The 27,879-nt window shown below is 44.5% G+C and overlaps 1 pseudogene; it reads left to right on the plus strand.

Annotated features, from left to right (window-relative positions):
• The first annotated feature begins 588 nt into the window (after window positions 1–588).
• Window positions 589–27,879, plus strand: LOC115134663 (Krueppel-like factor 5; annotated as a pseudogene).

A 27,879-nucleotide genomic window follows, 5' to 3' on the forward strand; every position in this document is an offset into this window, starting at 1 on the left:
ACCCACTGGTTGATGCTTATTTATAAAACCCTCTTAGGCCTCACTCCCCCTATCTGAGGTATCCACTGCAGCCCTCATCCTCCACATACAACACCGATCTGCCAGTCACATTCTGTTAAAGGTCCCCAAAGCACACGCAGGTAGCCTAGTGGTTAGGTTGCTGGATCCAATCCCAAACTGACAATAAATGTTTAGTGTAAAAATGTAATTATATTTTGTATTGATATACTACAATTTGTTTATTTTTGTCTTTGTTACTTCTTTTTGATATTTATGATTCTTATTTTTGTATTTATATTTATATAGTTTTACATGTTTTTTTTGGGGGGGGGGGGGGCTGAAGGCGTGGTTCGCCCAAGGAGCTATACACGCTAGAACCGCCAGTGCTAGCTTCACCAATTGGAATTAATACCCAAAATTAGTTTCGAAGTTTATCCCCCACCCGCGCCTCCTCGCTTGGATTGGCTAATGTTCCTGTCAATCATGACTTCCAGGTCTCACTGCCATAGGCTACTTGAGCGCAGGTAAAACGACATATGAGCCAGAGGGAGGCATTTGGAATTTCCGGGCGTTCCTGGATCCGATAAAGACGCGCTTATCACGCAGCAGTTGTCAAATCTATATGTACTTTACATAAGTTATATTTATAAAGAAAGAGCTATTTGAATACGTTTTTATCCAGGAGATAGTTCTGGAAACTAGTATAGGACAGGCCATGAATCCGGCACACACAGAAGAGAGCGCGGTTTTCACGCAACTAAAACCTGTGCGGCTGTCTGGAGTGGACGGCGCAGATGACTCGTCCGTTTTTGAAGAAGTGAAACCCCCGGTGAGAATTAGTCCACATCTTAACCCGTTGGAGGGTAGGCCAGGTACGGCCAGCGGTTCCACCCTATCCCGCTCTTCTCCTGGTTTATATTTTGTAGTCAGTTGGATCGTGGGCACTTCCACTCAATAAAATAAACTATGTGTCCCCCTCTATTCTCTAACCCCAATAAACATTGTTGTATATACATTCATAATAATTAATTCATTATTTCAATGTTCTTGGGAGAAAGAGCACATGTAGGCCTATTCAATATACATGATTTTCCATAAATTGTTAGCCTATAGAAAAGTCTATAGCGTTATTACCCGTGCATTAGGCTAGTCTTCTCGACCCAAGCATGCTTCCATACTTGGAATAATGTTGTTGAAAGGGCATACAAATTGATTAGTATTTTTTTAATGTCTTTTGGTCATGGAAGTTTCTTTGGAATTCACAGCTATTAACTTTGATGTGGATGTATCTGATCTATTTATAGCCTCTGGTGTGTGTATGATAGTCATTTGACTGTCTGTGTTCATGGATGGATTTAGGCTAATGATAGAAAGAATAAGAATAGGGCCCATTTCCTTTCTCTATACAGAGATTCAGGAATTGTTTTAGTAATCAGACTATTGAAAGTTCAAAAAGCCTTCTCTTCTTGATTAGCATTTGTATTTATTAAGGATCCCCATTCCTGGGGTCCAGCAACATTAAAGCAGTTATTTAGAATGTAAAATATTACATCACATTTCACAAGACAGTAAGTGTGTTTCCTCATTCCACTACTCTACTATCACATTATTTACACTACAAAATCCACTTGGCGTGTGTGTAGAGTGCGTGTCTTATCATGTGTATGTGTGTCTGTGCTGGTGTGTGTGTCTCTTCACAGTCCCCGCTGTGTATTTTGAACAGTTTTTAAAATCTGATTCTACTGCTTGCATTCGTTACCTGACGTGCAATAGAGTTCCATGTAGCCATGGCTCTATGGCCATGGCTCTACATGGTACTGTGCACCTCCCGTAGTCTGTGATTGACTTGGGGATTAGTAATAAACGTGGCCCCCCTTCATAGGCCCAGTCAGTATAGTTTAAGTGTCCCCCCAAATATTCCAGAGTGCTATGTTGTTGTTGTCCCCCCAATAATAAATCCACCGAATGCCCCGGAGTTTATAGAACCTGGGTTACGCAAGTAACCTCCAATAGCCGCTAAATGTGATTGTGAAAAACAGAGCGGTTTCATTTTTCTTCCTATAGATTTGGCTTTAACTTTTGAATGGTTGGAGCTAGCTATTATGACCCCATCACTGAGAACTATGACTCTCAAGCCGAAATCACATTGAGAGACGCCCGTCAATGGTGGGAAATTTGTGTGCGAGAGTAGCCAGCATCAATTCACATGCACTGCACAGCATATGCCAATGTAATTGTCATGAAAATCCATAGTAAACAGTTGATTTAGTTTGATATCTAGCCCCTGGGAGTTATTGTTGTGAGATCCTTTCGACTCATCTTCGATGTCCTATGGGAGCCACCATACCTGTGCTAAACGGTTGTTGCTTATAGCTTACAAGGAAGTTGTAGTTAATACACCCGAGTTGTTCATAAACAACCAAGTCTCTCCTTACAAAAAAAAGATTGACGTTTTGAAACTGCAGTAAAGTACAGTAACTGCAGTCCACTGTGGTATTTTGGATGCTGTAATTGCATTGCACTGCCGTTGAACTGCAGTTATACTGCAGTGTACTGTAATTATCGCTGCAGCTGTACATAGTCTATTGGTAAATAGCCCACCCATTTTCACCTACCTCATCCCCATACTGTTTTTATACTGTTTTTTTAATTTTTTTTTATTTTATTTATTTATTTATTTACTTTTCTGCTCTTTTGCACACCAATATCTCTACCTGTACATGACCATCTGATCTTTTATCACCCCAGTGTTAATCTGCAAAATTGTATTATTCGCCTACCTCCTCATGCCTTTTGCACACATTGTATATAGACTGCCCATTTTATTTCTACTGTGTTATTGACTTGTTAATTGCTTACTCCATGTGTAACTCTGTGTTGTCTGTTCACACTGCTATGCTTTATCTTGGCCAGGTCGCAGTTGCAAATGAGAACTTGTTCTCAACTAGCCTACCTGGTTAAATAAAGGTGAAATAAAAATAAAATAAAAAAATTATACTGCACTCTGACTGAAAGTTTTGTTTTCGTAAGGGTCGTTCTTCTAGATGAACAGTATTCTCTTTTGAAATCAGAGTCCCCCAGTTTGCCTGCTGTAGCCTGCCAAGGCTACATACCTAGGGTTGATATCAACACAGGTAGCCTGCCAAGGCTACATGCCTAGGGTTGATATCAACACAGGAAGCCTGCCAAGGCCACATGCCTAGGGTTGATATCAACACAGGTAGCCTGCCAAGGCTACATGCCTAGGGTTGAAATCAACACAGGTAGGCTGCCAAGGCTACATGCCTAGGGTTGAAATCAACACAGGTAGCCTGCCAAGGCTACACGCCTAGGGTTGAAATCAACACAGGTAGGCTGCCAAGGCTTCTTCTAGATGAACAGTATTCTCTTTTGAAATCAGAGTCCCCCAGTTTTCCTGCTGTAGCCTGCCAAGGCTACATACCTAGGGTTGATATCAACACAGGTAGCCTGCCAAGGCTTCATGTCTAGGGTTGAGATCAACACAGGAAGCCTGCCAAGGCTACATGCCTAGGGTTGATATCAACACAGGTAGCCTGCCAAGGCTACATTCCTAGGGTTGAAATCAACACAGGTAGGCTGCCAAGGCTACATGCCTAGGGTTGAAATCAACACAGGTAGCCTGCCAAGGCTACATGCCTAGGGTTGAAATCAACACAGGTAGGCTGCCAAGGCTACACGCCTAGGGTTGAAATCAACACAGGTAGCCTGCCGAGGCTACATGCCTAGGGTTGAAATCAACACAGGTAGGCTGCCAAGGCTACACACCTAGGGTTGAAATCAACACAGGTAGGCTGCCAAGGCTACACGCCTAGGGTTGAAATCAACACAGGTAGCCTGCCAAGGCTACATGCCTAGGGTTGAAATCAACACAGGTAGCCTGCCAAGGCTACATGCTTAGGGTTGATATCAACACAGGTAGGCTGCAATTGTTTCAAATATGTACAGTGGGCATAGAAAGTCACCACCCCCTTTCAAAATGTACACCTTTTGTTGCCTTACAGCCTGAAATGAAAACACATACAGTTATACCTTTTCTGGCTTCATATACACACAGTAACCCACAATATCCAAGTGAAAAAAATGAACAACTTCTGAAAATGTAGTAAAACACCTAGACTGTGCAATATTTGCCCTTTCTTCCCTGCAGAATTTGAAAGCAGTGTGACTTTCTATTCCCACTGTAGCCTATTTGACTGATACACCTTAGATTACAGCCCAATACATTTTAAACTACATCTTAAATCTACCTTTTTTAGGGAAGATCGTAACAATTCCTCTCATACAGTTTCTACAACTGATCGTGGCTTGTCTATTTTCTCTCATTCACTCATATGCATTTTATTTCCAGTGACAAAATTGCATTTGACAGCAATGCAGATGTACTTTTACACATACACACACTTTTTACCAGATGACCTCATTACCTTTCTTATGCATTTCAGTCACTACAAACCATAGATCCTTCGGATATTTGTGTATCTTTGTTTGTTATTTAGTGCATCTATTGAGGTAATGGCAGTAAGGCCAAATTCCAAAGCTTCAACAAATAATCTTTACATATTTGTTTCTAATACACCCAGGTGTCTTAAAATAGAGAATAAAATAGCTTGATTGTGTCATGGAAATTACCACCAGGGACACCTGAATTCTTATTTATTATCAGCAAGCTGGAGAGGTCACAGTCAACTTAGATGCATAAAGTACCGGTCTGAAGATAGCTCTGCCGTGGCAGTCCCGTTAGTTGTCTTATATACTGCTTACACAGACAAGTAGCATAGGCATAGTTCATAGGGTTGGTTCCTGTATGTGTCTGGCACCGTCTCCTATCTTAACTTATAGAACATGTTCTGGGCGTTCTGCCAAAAAGTCTGAGGAGGGGGTCATGACCGTCTCCCCCTCATATCTCTACCCAGCACCTACAGGAACCAATGATTGTATGAGACAAGATGTACAATTCAAGGCTGTCCTTCCAGACTATATATTTTTCCTCCACATTCCCTACTTCAATCTTTTATCACTTCAATGATAGTAATCGTCAAACCCTTCATTCTGGGTGATACAATCTACACTTCGGAAAGTATTCAGACCCCTTGACTTTTTACAAATGTTGTTACGTTACAGCCTTATTCTATCATTTATTAAATAAAAACATATCCTCTGCAATCTACACACAATACCCCATGATGACATCACAATACCCCATGATGACAAAGCGAGAACAGTTTTTAGACATTTTAGCAAATGTATTAAACATTAAAAAAACACAAATACCTTATTTACATAAGTATTCAGACCCTTTGCTATGAGAATTGAAATTGAGTTCAGGTGCATCCTGTTTCCATTGATCATCCTTGAGATGTTACTACAACTTGATTGGAGTCCACCTGTGGTAAATTCAATTTATTGGACATGATTTGGAAAGTCTGTAAAAGGTCCCACAGTTGACAGTGCATGTCAGAGCAAAAACCAAACCATGAGGTCGAAGGAATTGTCCGTAGTGCTCCGAGACAGGATTATGTCGAATCACAGATCTGGGGAAGGGTACCAAAAAAGTATGCAGCAAACTGAGCAAACCAGGGAGAAGGGCCTTGGTTAAGGGAGGTGACCAAAACCCTACGGTCACTCTGACAGAGCTCCAGAGTTCCTCTGTGGAGATGGGAGAACCTTCCAGAAGGGCAACCATCTCTGCAGCACTCCACCAGTCAGGCCTTTATGGTAGAGGGGCCAGACAGAAGCCACTCCTCAATAAAAGTCACATGACAGCCTGCTTGGAGTTTGCAGGCTGTCATATGTGGCACCTAAAGACTCTCACACTATGAGAAACAAGATTTTCTGGTCTGATGAAACCAAGATTGAACTCTTTGGCCTGAATGCCAAACGTCAAGTCTGGAGAAAACCTGGCACCATGTCACCGGCATCGACTGAGATACTAGTCAGGATCGAGGCAAAGATGAATGGAGCAAAGTACAGAGAGATCCTTGATGAAAACCTGCTCCAGAGCGCTCAGGACCTCAGACTGGGGTGAAGGTTCATCTTCCAACAGGACAATGACCCTAAGCACACAGCCAAGACAATGCAGGAGTGGCTTCGGGACAACTCTCTGAATGTTCTCGAGTGGCCCAGTCAGAGCCCGGACTTGAACCTGATCGAACATCTCTGGAGAGAACTGAAAATCCAACCTGACAGAGCTTGAGAGGATCTGCAGAGAAGAATGGGAGAAACTCCCAAAATACAGATGTGCCAATTTTGCAGCATCATACCCAAGAAGACTCGAGGCTATAGTCACTGCCAAAGTTGCTTAAACAACGTATTGAGTAAAGGGTCTGAATACTTGTGTAAATGTGATATTTCATTTTTTTAAATGATAAATTAACAAACATTTCTAAAAACCTGTTTTTGCTTTTTCATTATGGGATATTGTGTGTAGATTCATGAGGGGGGAAAAACTATTTAATTCATTTTAGAGTAAGGCTGTAATGTGTCAAAATGTGGAAAAAGTCCAGGGCCCTGAATACTTTCATAAGGCACTGTAATTAGTTTGGGAATACGATAGGTTATAAAGGTTATACTTCTATTAATGGGAGGGAATTTATTGAAAATACACACACTTACACAGCATGTTAATAACACAATTAGGCAAACTAAGGAAAAAAACTCTGCAGCCCATTTAGCAATTTGGGATCCGCCAAAAAGTTTAAAACCTTCTGAGAAGTAGCCATTATTTACTCTTTTACACACAGGGTTACTATACATAACTTTAACCCATTTTATTAGAGATTCTCCAACATTGAAATATTAAAGACATTTACAGTGGGGCATAAAAGTATTTAGTCAGCCACCAATTGTGCAAGTTCTCCCACTTAAAAATATGAGAGAGGCCTGTAATTTTCATCATAGGTACACTTCAACTGTGACAGACAAAACGAGGAAAAAAATCCTGAAAATCACATTGTAGGATTTTTTATTAATTTATTTGCAAATTATGGTGGAAAATAAGTATTTGGTCACCTACAAACAAGCAAGATTTCTGGCTCTCACAGACCTCTTCTTTAAGAGGCTCCTCTGTCCTCCACTCGTTACCTGTATTAATGGCACCTGTTTGAACTTGTTATCAGTATAAAAGACACCTGTCCACAACCTCAAACAGTCACACTCCAAACTCCACTATGGCCAAGACCAAAGAGCTGTCAAAGGACACCACAAACAAAATTGTAGACCTGCACCAGGCTGGTAAGACTGAATCTGCAATAGGTAAGCAGCTTGGTTTGAATAAATCAATTGTGGGAGCAATTCTTAGGAAATGGAAGATATACAAGACCACTGATAATCTCCCTCGATCTGGGGCTCCATGCAAGATCTCACCCCGTGGGGTCAAAATGATCACAAGAACGGTGAGCAAAAATCCCAGAACCGCACGGTGGGACCTAGTGAATGACCTGCAGAGTGCTGGGACCAAATTAACAAAGCCTACCATCAGTAACACACTACGCCGCCAGGGACTCAAATCCTGCAGTGCCAGATGTGTCCCCCTGCTTAAGCCAGTACATGTCCAGGCCCGTCTGAAGTTTTCTAGAGAGCATTTGGATGATCCAGAAGAAGATTGGGAGAATGTCCTATGGTCAGATGAAACCAAAATATAACTTTTTGGTAAAAACTCAACTCGTCGTGTTTGGAGGACAAAGAATGCTGAGTTGCATCCAAAGAACACCATACCTATTGTGAAGCATGGGGGTTGAAACATCATGCTTTGGGGCTGTTTTTCTGCGAAGGGACCAGGACGACTGATCCGTGTAAAGGAAAGAATGAATGGGCCATGTATTGTGATATTTTGAGTGAAAACCTGCTTCCATCAGCAAGGGCATTGAAGATGAAACGTGGCTGGGTCTTTCAGCATGACAATGATCCCAAACACACCGCCCAGGCAACGAAGGAGTGGCTTCGTAAGAAGCATTTCAAGGTCCTGGAGTGGCCTAGCCAGTCTCCAGATCTCAACCCCATAGAAAATCTTTGGAGGGAGTTGAAAGTCCGTGTTGCCCAGCAACAGCCCCAAAACATCACTGCTCTAGAGGAGATCTGCATGGAGGAATGGGCCAAAATACCAGCAACAGTGTGTGAAAACCTTGTGAAGACTTACAGAAAACGTTTGACCTCTGTCATTGCCAACAAAGGGTATATAACAAAGTATTGAGATAAACTTTTTGTTTATCCTATAATGTGATTTTCTGGATTTTTTTTCTCTCATTCTGTCAGTTGAAGTGTACCTATGATGCAAATTACAGGCCTCTCTGATCTTTTTAAGTGGGAGTACTTGCACAATTGGTGGCTGACTAAATACTTTTTTGCCCCACTGTAATTATGGCCAGATTTGCCAAATGGAGGGTGAGAGAGAGCTTTGTACACGTTTCTGTGTGTGGAGTACAGGTGGTCTAGAAGTGTTATCCCTCTGATTGCACATTTAACATGCTGATTGAAATTAGGTAAAACTTATTTAAGGTTCCCTTCATTAAAGTCCCCGGCCACTAGGAGCACTGCCTCTGGATGAGCATTTTCCTGTTTGCTTATGGCCGTATACAGCTCATTGAGTGAGGTTTTAGTGCCAGTATCAGTCTGTGGTGGTATGTAGACAGCTACGAAAAATACGGATGAAAATTCTCTAGTTAGATAGTGTGGTCTACAGCTTTTCATGAGATACTCTACCTCAGGCGAGCAACACCTCGAGACTTCCTTAGATATCGTGCACCAGCTATCATTTACATATATGCATAGGCCCCTGCTCCGTGTCTTACCAGAGGCTGCTGTTCTATCCTGCCGATAGAGTGCATAACCCGCCAGCTGTATGTTCTTAATGATGTCGTTCAGCCACAACTCACACAAAATATTACAGTGTTTAATGTCCCGTTGGTAGGATATACGTGCTTTCAGTACATCTCATTTATATTTCCAGTGATTGAACGTTAGCTAGCAGGACGGAACGCAAAGGTAGAAATAATAGGTCTCCTCCAGGAAACCTCCTCCGGGTTACCATCTTCTGGGCTCCGGGGTATTGCTGTCTCCTTTGGGGAAAAGACCAGAGCCCCTCGGTTCTAGCAGAACGTGAGGACGACTATACAGGAGCAACCTTTAACCAGCAGCGTGCATCGACAGTCTCCCCCTGGTGGCTAATCCATGCTACTCCACCCCCCAGCCCTAATGGGGAGGACACTGTATGTCTCCTTTCTCGATGGGGCATCCGCATTCTCATGCTTTGCCCCTGACCTGTGCACAACAGAAAAAGAGAAGCGTTGAAGGGACAAGAACCCCCTGGTGACCCGATCGTTTGTGTCACTTCCCCTAGTAATCCAGACCAGGGGAGCATGGTCTGTGACCAGGGTGAGGTAGGTGCCCAACAGCGCTCGACACTCTGTCTCGATGATCAAGTACTTTTTTTCTCTAGGTATCAGCTTTCGGCTTATGTACATGATGGGGTGTTCCTCCCCATCATATAACTGGGACAGGACAGCCCCATGTCCTGTGTTGCAGATGTCAATACCTGGAGATCGGGCATTATGAGAATCGGATGGGAACACAGCGCTTCCTTCTGGCGCCTGAACGCCGCTTCGGCCTCGTCTGACCATTTCACTGTTTTCGGGAGCCGGCCCTGGTTAGATCAGTAAAGGGGGAGGCTATAGCCGTAAAGTTTGGAATTAACCGGCAATATTATCCTTCTAGCCCCAGGAAGGACTGGACCTGTGTTTTGGTGCGTGGATGGGCCAATCACGTACCACATGGACCTTCCTCTCCTGGGGCTTGACGTTCCCCTGTCCGATCAAATACCCCCAGGTACTCCACCTCCTCAAACACCATCTTGCATTTATTGGGGTTTTCTGTCAACCCGGTATGCCTGAGCTCGTCCAGTACCGCCTGGAGGCACGTCAGGTGCTCTTCCCAACCTTGGCTATGGATGATGATATCATCCAAATAGGCCACTGTGTACCTTCGGGCCTCTGGGATCCGGTATGGCCTCTTTCATAACGTTTTCCCGGGCTGGGTGTGGACTTGGTGTTCGATGTTCTCGGCGAATACGGCCGTGTTCCGATCGATGAACTCCCGGAGCTCTTGCTTCTGGGCCGGGCCGAGGTCCTCATTGCTCGGGACAACCACTGGTACCTTCGGCGTCCTGGGTCTTGACCATAACACGGCCAAGGCTGTCCTCACGTGCCACCTCTTCAATAGATTCACGTAGTAAATATGTTGGGGTTTCCATCTCCCTGGCTGCCGTATGTGGTAATTGACAGGTCCCAGCTTCTCTTTCACCGCATACGACCCGTGCCATGTTGCCAAGAACTTACATGGGGGATGAAGACCAGCACCTTGTCACCCACCTGGAACTCTCGGGGTTAGGTTCCCGATTGTAGACCTTGACTTGGGCGCGTTTGGCCTTCTCCATTTCTTCCCTTACCACTGGCCATACCGCTGTCATTCGCTCACTTATAGTCTCCATGTGTTCCACCACGCTGCGTAAGGGGTTTGGCTGGGATACCCACACCTCCTTGGCGAGGTTCAGTAGGATGTGTTATCTCCTCCCGTAGAGGAGTTTGAAAGTGGAAAAAACAGTGGAGGACTGGGGTACTTCTCAGACCGAGAACATTAGGTGGGGTAGTAGCTGATCCCAGTTATTCCTGTCCTGCTCAATGACCTTCTGCAGCATTAGCTTGAGCATTATGGTGAAACATTCAGCAAGCCCATCCGTCTGTGGGTGAAAGACCAGGATGTACTGGTGTCCTCGTGCTGTTTTTACCAGGGAACCCACTATGTCCATGGCGATGTGCTCAAATGGCACCCAATGATCGATAAGGGATACCAGCGGGTTTTGGAATGTGCTTTTGGGGCGGTGATTTGACACTCCGGACATCTGTGGCTATAGTCTTCCACGGCCCGCCTCATCCCAGGCCAGTGTAACCGGGCGGCTATCTGTTCCCAGGTGTACCCCCAACAACAGCACCTCTCGACGTTCCCCCTGTTTGTGCGACATCTGAAACGAAAGGTTAATCTTGATTTGGAAATTGGTGTATCGCCAGTCACTCACCCCCAGAAGTAGCTGTCCATCCACTGCTATCCTCCCACTGGGTGGTCCTGAACTGTCCCCTTATTTGGCCCATAGTAGGTGTCTCAGTTGGTCCCTCAAAATAGATGAGGGGGAGAATGAGCTCCTCCTCCGGTTGTTCACTAGGGGAGTTTGGTTCCGCCGCCCCTGCCTCCACAGTGCCGCGAACAGTGGACAATCTCGTCCCACGAGGATGGAAACTGGCAACACTGACAACAACATCATCCAGCAGCTTCCTTGTGGTGTCACGATGTTGGCCTGCACGGTCGGATACTGCTTGGTGTCGCTGTGGACACAGGAGACAGACATCTCCTGGGCCAGCTGGCATGTGTTTGCAAGCGTAACCATACTCCTGGAGTCCAACAGAACTTGGGTGTTGTGTCCGTCGACTTTCACCATGACCATGGGTGGGCCCAAGAGGAGATGACGTAGTTTACTGCGTGACCCGTCTCGTCTCCGGGGCTCTCTGATGGCATTGACTCGTCTCGACCCAAGCAATTCCATGGGAGGTGTCTCAGGCCGCCACACTCAAAACACCTCCTTTGGTCTCCATTCAGCTGTGGTTGTCAGCGGCGGGTCGGCTCTCACCCGGCTGTTTTTCCGATGGTCTGCGGCCTTAGCCTGGCTGACTGTCGGTCCGGGGAATACTGCGGTGGGGGTGTCCTTCCATCCACTCGAACGGTTCCCCAACTCGGCCCGGCTCCCCTTCAGCAGAGCATCTGTGTTCTGATGCATCTCTAATGCTCCCAGGAGGTTCTCCAAGGTCTAGGGCTCGCATAGACTCGTCACACTCTTCATGTCATGGGGTAGTGCCCTTAAGAAGCGATCCGTGACCACTTTGTCTATCATGGAGAGGGTGGAATCATTGGTTAGAAGCCATGCCCTGGTGATGCGCAATAGGTCGCTCATCTGGGCTTGGAGGGAGGTGTCGGCCACGAACCTCCAGTTGTGGACCAGTTGGGCCTGACGGGCCAGGTTGTACCCGTAATGGCTGAGTATCTCCCGTTTGAGATCGTCATAGTTAGCCACCTGTTCAGCGTTGAGGTCAGAATATGCCTTTAGGGTGTTACCGAATCGCATCCAAACCTGTTTTTAATAAAGCTAATGGAGGACCACGACATCAAAACCTACCTTTGCACATTTGAACGGACCAAAGTACAATTGGGCGGAGAGAAACGGGCACGGACAGGAACGGGGACAGTCAGGTTTTGATGATGTTTTCCATTAGCTTTATTAAAAACTGGTTTGGATGCGATTCGGTAGACGTTCCTCCTTGCAGCTTCCTGATTTCCTCAACCAGGCGGACATTTTGTAGGCATTGTTCCTCCAGCATTCGTTCCTGAACCGCCTGTTGCGCTCGTTTGGCCCGTATGAACTGAGCTATCAACTCGTCCATACTGATGCGCCGTAAATGTCAACCCTGATCTGACCACGTTGTCAAATGCCCGCATTCTCCACCACTTGTGGCAGACAAGGGTGGTGGATACAAATGTTTACACTGATCAGACACAAGTGTGATAGTTTCAAGGGTGTTTATTAAAACAATAAAGAAAAAGAAAAGAATTGGTCTCTACCAGGAGACCTCCTCCAGGTTACCGTCTTCTTGGCTCCTGGGGATTGCTGTCTCCTTTGGGGAAAAGACCCGTTGACATGGTTCTAGCAGACCGTGAGGAGGACTATAAGGATCAACCTCTCTCCCTGAAAAAAACCTCTGTGTGCTGCCCTTATGGCAGCTTTATGGGACTTGTATGGTTGGTGAGCAATCAGCCCCTTGATCACTCAACAGCCTCAATCATCCCCAACTAATCCTGGCCGGAGGGCCCGTCGAGACCAGGCACGTCCAGCAGAGGGAACCAGAGCTGCGTGATGTATACTCCGTCTGCAGTGGTGGAAAAATAACCCAAATGAATTTGAATACAACAGGTGTAGACCTTACAGTGAAATGCTTACTTACGAGCCCCTAACCATCCAGGCAGTTAAAAAAAATATGGATAAGAATAAGATAACAATAGCGAGACTATATCGGTACCCCCCTGTATAGAGTCAATGTGTTGGGCACCGGTTAGTTGAGATAGTATGTAAATGTAGGTAAAGTTATTAAAGTGACTATGCATAGATGACAACAGAGAGTAGCAGTGGTGTAAAGATGGGGTGGGGGTGAGGGGGGCACTGCAAATAGTCTTGGTAGCCATTTGTCTAGATATACCGTGAGAGTTTTCATCTGTATTATTTGTAGCTGTTAATATACAACACCAGTCAGAGGATGGCACTAAGACAGCATTGAATGAGCTGTATTCTGCCATAAACCATCAAGAAAACGCTCACCCAGAGGTGGCGCTGAAAAAAGTCTGGGTAGCCATTTGTCTAGATGTTCAGGAGTCTTATAGCTTGGGGGTAGAAGTATTTGGTATATATATACTTAAGTACTCAAACAGACCACGATTCTCTTGTTTTTTAAATGTATGGATAGCCATGGTCACACTCCATAGCTAAGACCTCATTTACATGCAAAGCATTTGTGTTTAGTGAGTCTACCAGATAGAGAAAATCTCTGGTCATCCCTACACTAAGTGCATGATGTTCAACTAGATGGCGCCGGAGAAGGGTTTAGTGAGGGTTTAGTGAATTTTTTGTCCCAAATACAATGCTTTTAGTTTTAGAAATATTTAGGGCTAACTTATTCCTTGCCACCCACTCTGAAACTAACTGCAGCTCTTCGTTAAGTGTTGCGGTCACTTCAGTCACTGTAGTAGCTGACGAGTATAGTGTTGCGTCATCCGCATACATAGACACACTGGCCTTACTCAAAGTCAGTGGCATGTCGTTAATAAAAAGTTTAAAAAGTAAGGGGCCTAAACAGCTACCCTGGGAATTTCTGATTCTACCTGGATTATGTTTGTGAGGCTTCCATTAAAGAACACCCTTTGTGTTTTGCTAGACAAGTAACTCTATCCACATTATAGCAGGGGGTGTAAAGCCATAACACACGTTTTTCCAGAAACAGACTATCATCGATAATGTCAAAAGCTGCACTGAAGTCTAGTGTAGGGTTTCTGGGATGATCGTGTTGATGTGAGCCGTGACCAGCCTTTGAAAGCACTTCATGGCCACCGACATGAGTGCTACGGTGCGGTAGTCATTTAAGCATGTTACTTACGCATTCTTGGGCACAGGGACTGTGGTCTGCTTGAAACGTGGGTTTTACAGACTAGGTCAGGGAGAGGTTGAAAATGGAAGTGAAGGCACTTGCCAATTGGTCCTCGCATGCTCTGAGTACACGTCCTGGTTATCCGTCTGGCCCTGCAGCATTGTGAATGTGGACCTGTTTAAAGATCTTGCTCACATCGGATACGGAGATAGTGATCACAGAGTCATCCTGAAAAGCTAGTGCTCTCATGCGTGCTCCAGTGTTGCTGGCCTCGCAGCGAGCATAAAAGGCATTTTGCTCGTCTGGTACGCTCACGTCACTGGGCAGCTCGCGGCTGGGTTTCCCTTTGTAGTCTGTAATAGTTTGCAAGCCCTGCCACATCCGACGAGCGTCAGAGCCGGCATAGTAGGATTCAATCTTAGTCCTGTATTGACGCTTTGCCTGTTTGATGGTTCGTCTGAGGGAACAGCGGGATTTCTTATAAGTGTCCAGATTAGTGTCCCGCTCCTTGAAAGTGCCAGCTCTAGCCTTTACCTTGGTGCGGACGTTGCCTCTAATCCATGGCTTCTGGTTGGGATATGTACGTACGGTTACTGTGGGGACGATGTCGACAATGCACTTATTGATGAAGCTAGTGACTGAGGTGGTTTACTCCTCAATGCCATTGGATCAATCACAGAACATATTCCAGTCTGTGTTATCAAAACAGTCCTGCAGCGTAGCATCCGCGTCATCTGACCACTTCGAACGAGTCACTGGTACTTCCTGATTTTCATTTTTGCTTGTGTAAGCAGGAATCAGGAGGATAGAGTTATGGTCAGATTTGCCAAGTGGAGGGCAAATGAGAGCTTTGTATGTGTGTGGAGTAAAGGTGGTCTAGAGTTTTTTCCTTTTCCTTTTTTCTCTGGTTGCACATGTGACATGCTGGTAGAAATGAGGTAAAACAGATTTAAGTTTGACTGCATTAAAGTCCCCGGCCACTAGGCGGGATGAGCATTTTCTTATTTGATTATGGCCTTATACAGCTCGTTGAGTGCGGTCTTAGTGCCAGCATCGGTTTGTGGTGGTAAATAGACGGCTATGAATAATATAGATAAGAACTCTCTTGGTAGATAGTGTGGTCTACAGCTTATCATTAGGTACACAACCTCAGGCGAGCAATACCTCTAGACTTCTTTAATATTAGACATCGCGCACCATCTGTTATTGACAAATAGACACCCCCCAGCCCCTCGTCTTACTAGACGTAGCTGCTCTGTCCTGCTGATGCACCGAAAACCCAGCCAACTCTATATTATCCGTGTCGTCATTGAGCCATGTCTCAGTGAAACGCAAGATATTACAGTTTTTAATGTCCCGTTGGCAGGACAGTCTCGACTGTAGATCATCGAGTTTGTTTCACAGTGATTGCACTTTGGTCAATATAACCGATGTAATGGCGATTTACTCACTCGCCTACAAATCTTAACAAGAAACCCCAAATTTCTCCCTCTGCTCCGCCTTTTCTTCACGCAACTGACAGGGATTTGGGCCTGGTCTCCGGAGAGCATTATATCCTTCGCGTCAGACTCAATAACCTCTTGCTTCTACTCGGGACGCTTGCGTCCCAACTAGAGCTCTGGAAATGCAAATGCGCTACGCTAAATGCTAATAGTATTAGTTAAAACTCAAAAGTTCATTAAAATACACATGCAGGGTATCGAATTAAAGCTACACTCGTTGTGAATCCAGGCAACAAGTCAGATTTTTAAAATGCTTTTCGACGAAAGCATGAGAAGCTATTATCTGATAGCATGTAACACCCCAAAAGACCCACAGGGGACGTAAACAAAATAATTAGCATTTCGGCGTTACACAAACCGCACAATAAAATAGAAAACATTCATTACCTTTCACCATCTTCTTTGTTGGCACTCCTAGATGTCCCATAAACACTATTTGGGTCTTTATTTCGATTAAATCGGTCCATATAAAGCCTAGATATCGTTATATGTAGACTGTGTGATAAACGAAAAAAACATTGTTTCAAAACGTAACGTCATTTTTTAAAATTCAAAAAGTCGACGATAAACTTTCACAAAACACTTCGAAATACGTTTGTAATGCAACTTTAGGTATTAGTAAACGTTAATAAGCGATAAAATTCATCAGGAGGCGATGTAAAGATCATTAGCTGTCCGTCTGGAAAAATGTCCGGCTAGAAACTCAACGAAAATATCCGGTCCTAGACCCGAGGAGATACGGTGCCCTGCATGTGTTTGACCAAGAAAAAACTCGAAGGGAAATGACAAGACTCTAGACACCGTGTGGAAGCTGTAGGTACTGCAACCTCAGTCAATTAATTGTGGTTCACCTTTATCAATGGGTTCAAGTAGCGCATGGATATATTTTCCCATTTTCAGTGATCAGTTTTTCCTGTGCTTTTCGATGTAAATGCCGTTCTGGTAAAGCCACAGCAGTGATTTAACCAGTTTTATAAACGTCTGAGTGTTTTCTATCCACACAGACTAAGCAAATGCATATACTATATTCCTGGCATGAGTAGCAGGGCGCTGAAATGTTGCGCGATTTTTAACAGAATGTTCAAAGAAGTAGAGGGTCGACTTAAGAGGTTAAAGAAAGAATCTTTGTCCAGTTCGAATTGAGTAATTGCTGTCAAGATGCTATTTTCAGTCATAAGAGACGCTAGCAGCAACTTTATGAACAAAATAAGTTACAAACAAACAAAATAGCACAGTTGGTTAGGAGGCTGTAAAACGGCAGCCATCTCCTCCGGTGCTATCTTGGCCTTCCAATGACACCGGGTGCTGTAAATGTCCTGGAGGGCAGGCAGTGTGCCCACAGGGATGCATTGGGCTGACTGCACAACCCTCTGGAGAGAGATGCGGTTGCGGATAGTGCAATTGCCGTACCAGGAGAGAGAGGATAGAAGTTTGTGAGGGTCTTAGGGGCGAAGCCAAATATCTTTATCCTTCTGAGCTTGAAGAGTAGCTGTTGCACCTTCTTCACCACACTCTTTGTGTGAATTTATCATTTAAGGTACGCCGAGTAACTTGAAGCTTTTCACCACTGTACCACCAATGTGGGTTGGGGCGTGCTCTGTCTGCTGTCTCCTGAAGTCCACCATCAGCATTTTGTTGATGTTGAGGAAGAGGTTATTTTCCTGGCACCAAATCAAATAAAATTGTATTGGTCACATACGCATGGTTAGCAGATGTTATTGCAAGTGTAGCGAAATGCTTGGGCTTCTAGTTCCCGACAGTGCAACAACATCTAACATGTAATCTAATAATTCCACAACAACTACCTAATACATGCAAATCGAAGTAAAGGGATGGAATAAGAATATGTACATATAAATATATGGATGGGCCATGACCGACCGGCATAGACGAGATGCAATAGATGGTATAAAATACAGTATATACATCTGGGATGAGAAGTGCAAGATATGTAAAGATCATTATTAAAGTGGCATTAATAAAGTGACTAACTATCAATTTGTTAGCGTGGCCAATGATTTCAACTCTGTATGTAGGCAGCAGTCTCTTTGTGTTAGTGAAGGCTGTTTAACAGTCTGATGGCCTTGAGATAGAAGATATTTTTCAGTCTCCTGTGACATCGGATGCTGTAGGTGTCCTGGAAGGCAGGTAGTTTGCCCCCGGTGATGAGTTTTGCAGACCTCACTACCCTCTGGAGAGCCCTATGGTTGTGGGCGGTGCAGTTGCCGTACCAGGTGGTGATACAGCCCGACAGGATGCTCTCAATTGTGGATAAGGGGGTCCGCTCTCTGCTGTTTCCTGAAGTCTACGATAATCTCCTTTGTTTTGTTGACGTTGAGTGAGAGGTTGTTTTCCTGACACCACAATCCAAGTGCCTTCACCTCCTCCCTATGGGCTGTCTCGTTGTTGTTGGTGATCAAGTTGGAGGCGTGCGTGACCACGCAGTCATGGGTGAACAGGAGGGGGCTGAGCACACACCCTTATTGGGCCCCAGTGTTGAGGATCAGCGAAGTGGGGATGTTGTTTCCTACCTTCACAACCCGGGGGTTTCCTGTCAGGAAGTCCAGGACCGAATCGCACAGGGTAGGGTTGTGACCCAGGGCTTCAAGCTTAATGATGAGCTTGGAGTGTACTATGGTGTTGAAGGCTGAGCTGTAGTCAATGAACAGCATTCTTACTTAGATATTTGTCACACCCTGATCTGTTTCACCTGTCCTTGTTATTGTCTCCACCCCCTCCAGGTGTCGCTTATTTTCCCTGGTGTATTTATCGCTGTGTTTCCTGTCTATGTGCCAGTTCGTCGTGTATGTTCCAAGTCAATCAGCATGTTTTTCCCGTGCTCCTGCCTTTTCTATTCTCTTTTACTAGTCCTCCCGGTTTTGACACTTGCCTGTTTTATGTGTCTCTTCACAGTCCATGATGTTCCATAAGGTGTAGCTTTATCTGTTTTTTCAATCAGATTTTACTGCTTCCATGAGTTACTTGATGTGGAATAGAGTTCCATGTAGTCATGGCTCTGTGTAGTACGTTATGTTTCCAGAGTCTGTTCTGGACTTGGGAACTGTGAAAAGACCCCCTTTGGCATGTCTTGTGGGGTATGCATGGGGGTCTGAGCTTGGTGCTAGTCTTTTGAAAAGACCACTCAGTGGTTTCAACATGTAAATACCTCTCACAAAGACAAGTAGTGATGCAGTCAATCTCTCCTCTACTTTGAGCCAGGAGAGATTGACATGTATGTCATTGATGTTAGCTCTCCGGGTACATTTATGGGCCAGACGTGCTGCTCTGTTCTGGGCCATCTGTGTCCCTCTTTACCTCTGTCCCTCTTTGTGGCACTTGAGCACACTTATATGTCTTACTCACCTAGGCCATGGACAACAAGAGATCACAGTCCTCATGAGTGGCAGTGGTCCTTGTTGGCAGCTCTGTTTTTTTCTCGAAGCGGGCAAAGAAGGTGTTTAGCTTGTCCGGGAGCAAGGCGTCAGTGTCCACGATGTGGCTGCCTTTTCCTTTATAATTCATGATTGTAATCTCCTCTCTCTGTTTGGGTTGTTGTGTATGTCATAGTGGTCATCTACTCATCCTTGTCAATAATCAAACTGTACTGTATGTGCCCAGACTACACACTACTACCAGTCAGCCTCTCTGACCAAACTACACGTCATTATCAGTCACAGTGGTTTCCTATATCTCTCAATACTCATACTCTATGGCCAGTCTAAGCATGTCACAATGCTTTGACTTTCTGTAACCAGACTGTGTATGTCACCACCAGTCAGCAGTCTAAATGACACTACATTGTTGTTCACAAACCAAGATGACTGATTCCCCTCAAAGTAACTGTCCTAAAAAAGAGGAGGAGAAATAGTGAGGTCGACGATGGACCTGTATGGCTCAGTAGGTAGAGCGTGTTGCTTGCAACACCAGGGCTGTGGGTTTGATTCCCGGGACCACCCATACGTAAAATTGATCCACACATGACTGTAAGTCGATTTGGATAAAAGCATCTGCTAAATGGCATATATTATTACTTGCATTTTGACTTCAGACACCATTGAGTGCTATGTCAAGGATAGTGGTGCCAAATGTGAGGGCAACAAAGAACTCTTGAGTGGTGTTGTTGGATGTTGATTTGGAGATTAGTTTCAGATATATTTGCATGTGCAACCATGGACAAAGGATTTTTTATTGCATTATCGTATTGTTGGACAGTATAGATGCTCTAGTTACTCTGCGTTGCTTGCTGTTTTGGGGTTTTAGGCTGGGTTTCTGTACAGTATTTTGTGACATCGGCTGATGTAAAAAGCGCTTTATAAATACATTTGATCATATTTCGCTATGGTGACATGGTATGAAATGTGACATTAGTCATCTTTCATCGCACAGTATTGTTCTCAAATATTGGGCATGATTGACTTGGCTGGTATTTTGACTGGAAATCACTGTCATGGTCATGAACCGGAAGTATGGAAACACCCCTGGGTGTGTCCCAAATCCTATTCCCTACATAGCGCCCTATGGGTCCTGGTCAAAAGTAGTGCACTATAGGGAATACGGTGCCATTTGGGACCATGGCAAGTTCATGGTCCGGAATTGTGGAAACCCCCCGACTCTTCTCCCCCCCCCCTTTTCCCCATAACCCAGAGTAGAGCTGATAAGACGTTTAATATTTTCTTCTCTTCTTTCTCTGTTATCTGGGCTTTGGCATGTAGCAGTTGTACATGTTTTACAATCATTAACTGACTCAGTCTTTGGTTCAGGTGCACCCCATTCTTCTCCTGATACATAGAGGATAAACAGCGTGTGTGAAAGGGTTCGAAGGAAAGCAACCAGGGTTGTGTTCATTACGGCATGCAACGGAAAACATTTGCAACTGAAAACAAAAGAGTTTCTTATTGGACCAATCCAGGTAGTCCATGGGCACTCAGGCAAGACGGAGGACTCTGCCAAGTACTGGGTTAAGCTGCTTGCCAAAACATAATCAACCAACACAAGACCTGTTTGTGCCCTGTTTTGAAAGCAGCAGCTTCATACAGGAGGATCTCGCAATACAAATCAAAATAAGGAATTTTTCAAGTATTATTGACCTCACACACAGGTTGAAGTGCCCTTCAAGAGAGGTAGAGATACTCTGAATGATCGGCTATGAAAAGCCAACTGACATTTACTCCTGAGGTGCTGACTTGCTGCACCCTCGACAACCACTGTGATTATTATTATTTGACCATGTTGGTCATCTATGAACATTTGAACATCTTGGCCATGTTCTGTTATAATCTCCACCCGGCACAGCCAGAAGAGGACTGGCCACCCCTCATAGCCTGGTTCCTCTGTAGGTTACTTCCTAGGTTCTGGCCTTTTTAGGGAGTTTTTCCTAGCCACTGTGCTTCTACACCTGCATTGCTCGCTGTTTGGGGTTTTAGGCTGGGTTTCTGTACAGCACTTTGTGACATCAGCTGATGTAAGAAGGGCTTTATAAATAAATGTGATTGAATTTGATTGAAAAGCACATCAACACTAGAGTTGCTAGGGGAGAGATTTGGAAATATACTGTACAGACATAGCTGGCACTTCAAATAGCTGTATAGGCATAATAGGCCTGATGAATTGTTCTCTTCCCTCCATTGTATCTGATGTTGGGTAAGCCATTGTGCACAGCTGGATAGGGCTTAAGTATATCAACAGCTCAGTGAATTATTTTTACACAACTGATTGGCTGGGCTTTGGCTTGGATTAACTCCCTGTGCCCTAGCGTTTGGCCCCAGTAACTCACAGTTAAAGTTGTGGCTGATTTGTTTTGGGCTGCATTTCCATATTTATCATATTTATATTTTTTTTAATATATTCATCCATTTGAACTTTCCTAGAAAAATAACAATAGCTTAATATGTCCCATTTTTGCTTCTAGGGATTCAATTAAACACAGTTGAAAAAAAGAACCTAGTTTGTAAATGAAAAGCTAGTCAATGTCACATGTGCTCCCTCTCCGGCCTCTAAGTCACCAGGCTTCTAGTTATGGCACCCACCTGTCACCATCGTTGCGCACACCTGCACGTCTTCACTCACCTGGACTCCATCACCTCCTTGATTACCTGCCCTATATATGTCACTTCCTTAAGCTCTTTCCCCAGGTGTTACTGTTTCTGTTCCAGTGTCATGTCTGTGTGTTGTTCGTGGTTCTTGTTTGGTATTGAGATGGGTTTATTTATTAAAACACTCACTCCCTGAACTTGCTTCCTGACTCTCAGCACACATCATGAATCCATAAAAAACATGACAGAGTTACATTACATTACAGAGTGCTTCTGTCTGAACATTTCAACAAATGATCTAAAAGTGAGCAGCAGATATTCTTCATTGGAAACACATTCCTAACACAGCTACAAGAGACTCTTCCTAGACACACAACATTGCTCTAAGAAGTGTCACCATCTAATCTAATCTCTCTCCCTCCATATCTATCCCCCTTCCTCCTCCTCCCTCTCTCTAGACCCAGTTGGAGATGGAAAAGTACCTCCCCCAGACCACATGCAGTCTCCTCCATCCTCCATCCATGGCCCACACAGACAAGAAAAACTGCGGAGAGAACGCCTCATTGGTGGATGGTGGATCAGCTTCCTACAGCATCAACATCAACCTCACCTTCCCCAAAACCACCCACCTCTGCACCGGCCTGAACCGGCCCAACAAGCCCCAGCAGCACCACCAGACCCATCTCCTCCAGCACATCAAGACAGAGCCTCGGTTGGACATCCCAGTGTCCTGCTCCATCCAGACCCTGCCTGATTTCTTGTCTGTCTTCAGCATTCCCCAGACCGTCAACACTATGTTTATCAAACCCGATATGGCCACCAGCGGACACCCAGTTTCAGATACCGAGCTGCATATTGGCCCCCAACAACCGCAGGTCTACCAGATGCCCATCCCCGTCAGCGGAGCTGACCTCACAATGACACTCTCACGCAGCAGCCAATCAGGGACCAGCGGAGCCGGCAACGGTAGAACCATGCTCAACCTGAACAGTGTCTCCTTGACAGCGGTGGGTCATGGCGGTGGTGACTCGTTGTTTACAATGCCGGAGCATTTCTACCACCACCACGCCAAGGTGTCGCCCCAGTCACAGCCCCACAGTCTACCTCCCTCACCCCCCAACTCGCAGCCGGGTAGTCCTGAGAACCAGGCTGAGCTGCTGACCACTCCACCGCCCTTCCAGGCCTCTAGCAGACTGGGGTTAAAGGTCACCCAGATGTCCCACCACTCCATGCTTATGGCCCACGGACAATGGTTGCTGACAGGACCCAGGTACAACCGACGGAACAACCCTGAGCTCGAGAAGAGACGGATCCACTTCTAAATCAAATCAAATCAAATTGTATTTGTCACATACACATGGTTAGCAGATGTTAATGCGAGTGTAGCGAAATGCTTGTGCTTCTAGTTCCGACAATGCAGTGATAACCAACAAGTAATCTAACTAACAATTCCAAAACTACTGTCTTATACACAGTGTAAGGGGATAAGGAATATGTACATAAGGATATATGAATGAGTGATGGTACAGAGCAGCATACAGTAGATGGTATCGAGTACAGTATATACATATGAGATGAGTATGTAGTTCTGTGACTTCCCCGGTGAGCCTCCTGATTCTGGATGGATAGATGGATGGATGGATGGATGGATGGATTGATGAATGAATGAATGCACCCACAGTGCCATTTAGACCATTGATATAGATACTTTGCAGGCTAATGTGCTAAAGGCTAAAGCGTGTTTGGTCAAAGATACAGAAGATGCGTTTCATGATGCTGTTTGTTTGCTTACCGAGACGTGCTGGAAATAAATACCTCAGGAGGCCAATGTTGAGTACTTCTCCATGGTATCCATTCAGTGATACAAACATCCATTTTCTGTCCTTGTAGGCTGCTCCAAGGTTTACACAAAGAGCTCTCACTTGAAAGCACACCAAAGGACACACACAGGTAAGAAAGAGTGACTTCCTCTGTACAATAACACAAATAGAAATGTACAGACTATAACTACTCTTCTCTGAAGATGGGAAACGAGGTACAACACAGCTATGGAAAGTTTAGGCACTAGTGCCCTCTACTGAAGAACATTAGAATCAAGCCTGACAAGGCCAATGATCTTCCTCAGGTGATAAACTCGAGGCACAGATTCATTCCTTCAATTCAGTATCACTCTTCACTGGGGGCAGTCACATCCAAGCAATAAAAAATCTGTCACATAATTGAAGCCATTAGATACAGTTTATCATAGCACACTGCTCTTTATTACGGGCGGCAATTTTAGTACTCATCACTGCATTCTCTACCAGAAAGTTGGTTGGCCCTCTTTGATGTCACGTAGGTTGATGCTATGTTTTAATTTATACATTTAGATATACGAGTTGCCACACCCAGTCTCAGGGATGGTTAACTCTGGAATATCCTTTAGTCTCTACTGAGTTAAGCTTAGACTGACGCACAGATGCTGAAAATAAAAAAATTCCACCCCAAAACAATCTTTTGCTATTTGTTTCATTAGTCCATTGTTGACATTGTCCCAAAATATTTTCCTTGTCAGCAATCGAGTTTAAGATATGTAACTTTCAAAATACAGAAATCATCCCCCATAATGATGCAAAACGCAGAATCATATGAAAAAGGCGAACAATATACTCAAGCCAAGGTCGTTTGGGCCAACGACAAGCCTTAAGATAGCTAGGTGAGACAATCACATATCGCAGTCATAGTAAGTACATTTTCCCTCAATAAAACAGTTATTGGCAAAGTCAGTGCTAGTTATAAAAGACTGAGATGTCTTATATAAGATACCACCAGCTTGGTGAAGAAGGTACAACAGTGCCTCTTCAACCTCCAGTGACTGAAAAAATCCGGCATGGGTCCTCGGATCCTCAAGAAATTCTACAGCTACACAATCGAGAGCATCTTGACCGGCTGCATCACCATCTGGTACTGCAACTGCACCACCTTACCATCTACCAACCTGTATCGGAGCATCGGGTCTTATACCAATAGGCTCAGAGACCGCTTCTGCCACCAGGATATCAGACTGCTGAACAGCTAACCCTTATTCTCTCCCTGTACAGACCTGTACCTTAGACTATTTGCACCTAACAGATTATTTGCAAAGACTACCCACACATCCAACCTTTACACACAAACACACACACATGCACTCAGAACTCTGAAACACAGTATAAATACAGTCTATTACTATGCATTCCACCTTTCTTATTACTTGCTATTTTTCATTTGACTCTTTTATTATTGACTAATGTGCTGCATTGTTGAGGGAGGTACACATACTGTATGCATTTGGCTGAAGCTTTTATACCTGCTGTAAACTGTGTATGCAATCAATATGATTTGATTTGTGTGTTTGATAGTATGTTTACCACACTCTGTTGAAGACATCACGGTGAACACTGTATTGAACGAAGAAATGTGCAATGAAAAATAGTCTACAACTCTCATCTCTTTCGCAAAATAACTGTCCTGCTGTATCTCCATGGCACATTACAAACTGTCCTAAACTGACACACATCCCTGTCTAACAGCCACACAGGCCTCACCAATTGTAACCCATACTAATAGGTATTTTACGGTGTATTCACATCCCTGTCTAACAGCCACACAGGCCTCACCAATTGTAACCATACTAATAGGTATTTTACGGTGTATTCACATCCCTGTCTAACAGCCACAAAGGCCTCACCAATTGTAACCCATACTAATAGGTATTTTACAGTGTATTCACATCCCTGTCTAACAGCCACACAGGCCTCACCAATTGTAACCCATACTAATAGGTATTTTACAGTGTATTCACATCCCTGTCTAACAGCCACACAGGCCTCACCAATTGTAACCCATACTAATAGGTATTTTACAGTGTATTCACATCCCTGTCTAACAGCCACACAGGCCTCACCAATTGTAACCCATACTAATAGGTACTTTACAGTGTATTCACATCCCTGTCTAACAGCCACACAGGCCTCACCAATTGTAACCATACTAATAGGTATTTTACAGGGTATTTACATCCCTGGTCTTTCTCTGTGTGTGTTTTCAGGAGAGAAACCATACTCTTGCAACTGGGAGGGCTGTGACTGGCGTTTCGCCCGCTCTGACGAGCTGACACGACACTATCGTAAACACACGGGAGCCAAGCCCTTCAAGTGTGTAGCCTGCAGGCGCTGTTTCTCCCGGTCCGATCACCTTGCCCTACACATGAAGCGCCACCAGAACTAAACACACACGCACACATACACGCACCGGCATAAACACCCAACCACCAACACATCCACCCACACGCACGCTACGACCTCCTGAAATGTCACCAGAACTAAACACGCACACATACGTGCACCGGCATAAACACCCAACCACCAACACACACGCTACGACCATCTGAAATGTCACCAGAACTAAACACGCACACATACGTGCACCGGCATAAACACCCAACCACCAACACATCCACCCACACACATGCTACGACCACTTGAAGCGTCACCAGAAGAGAGGGACATATCACCACCATCCTGAAGCCCCAGAATGCATTACACTGCATGAGGGCCAACACAAAGATCAAAATGTCTGCTCCTGTAATGACAACATCATCATTGGGAGGTATGGACTTTCAAAGAAACAGGGGACCATGGACACCTGCCTCCAATTGCTCCATCTATTAATGGATGCACATTGTCTGTCTGTATATACAGTTGAAGTTGGAAGTTTACATACACTTAGGTCGTTTTTCAACCACTCCACAAATTTCTTGTTAACAAACTATAGTTTTGGCAATTCGGTTAGGACATCTACTTTGTGCATGACACAAGTAATTATGCCAACAGTTGTTTATAGACAGATTATTTCACTTATAATTCACTGTATCACTAAGTTGACTGTGCCTTTAAACAGCTTGGAAAATTACAGAAAATTGTCATGGCTTTAGAAGCTTCTGATAGGCTAATTTACATAATTTGAGTCAATTGGAGGTGTACCTGTGGATGTACTTCAAGACCTACATTCAAACTCAATGCCTCGTTGCTTGACATCATGGGAAAATCAAAGTAATCAGCCAAGACCTCAGAAAAATAATTGTAGACCACAAGTCTGGTTCATCCTTGGGAGCAATCACCACATTCAACTGTACAAACAATAGTACGCAAGTATAAACACCATGGGACCACGCAGCCGTCATACCGCTTATGAAGGAGACGCATTCTGTCTCCTAGAGATGAACGTACTTTGGTGCGAAAAGTGAAAATCAATTCCACAACAACAGCAAAGGACCTTGTGAAGATGATGGAGGAAACAGGTACAAAAGTATCTATCCACAGTAAAACAAGTCCTATATTGAATTACCCTGAAAGGCCTCTCAGCAAGGAAGAAGCCACTTCTCCAAAACCGCTATAAAAAAAGCCAGACTACGGTTTGCAACTGCACATGGGGACAAAGATCATACATTTTGTCCTCTGAACTGTTTGGCAAGAATGTCCGTCATTATGTTTGGGGAAAAAGGGGGAGGCTTGCAAGCCAAAAACACCATCCCAACCGTGAAGAACAGGGGTGGCAGCATCATGTTGTAGGGGTGCTTTGCTGCAGGAGGGACTGGTGCACTTCACAAAATAGATGGCAACATGAGGAAGGAAATTTGTGGATATATTGAGGCAACATCTCAAGACATCAGTCAGGAAGTTAAAGCTTGGTCGCAAATGTTTCTTCCAAATGGACAATGAACCAAGCATACTTCCAAAGTTGTGGCAAAATGGCTTAAGGACAACAAAGTCAAGGTATTGGAGTGGTCATCACAAAGCCCTGACCTCAGTCCTATAGAACATTTGTGGGCAGAACTGAAAAAGTGGAGGCCTACAAACCTGACTCAGTTACACCAGCTCTGTCAGGAGGAATGGGCCAAAATTCACACAAGTTATTGTGGGAAGCTTGTGGAAGGCTACCCAACACATTTGATCCAAGTCAAACAATTTAAAAGCAATGCTACTAAATACTAATTGAGTGTATGTAAACTTCTGACCACTGTGATGAAAATAATTAAAGCTGAAATAAATCATTCTCTATACATTCTCTATA

Source organism: Oncorhynchus nerka, linkage group LG9a, assembly GCF_034236695.1.
Source record: "Oncorhynchus nerka isolate Pitt River linkage group LG9a, Oner_Uvic_2.0, whole genome shotgun sequence".
Taxonomy (NCBI): Eukaryota; Metazoa; Chordata; class Actinopteri; order Salmoniformes; family Salmonidae; genus Oncorhynchus; species Oncorhynchus nerka.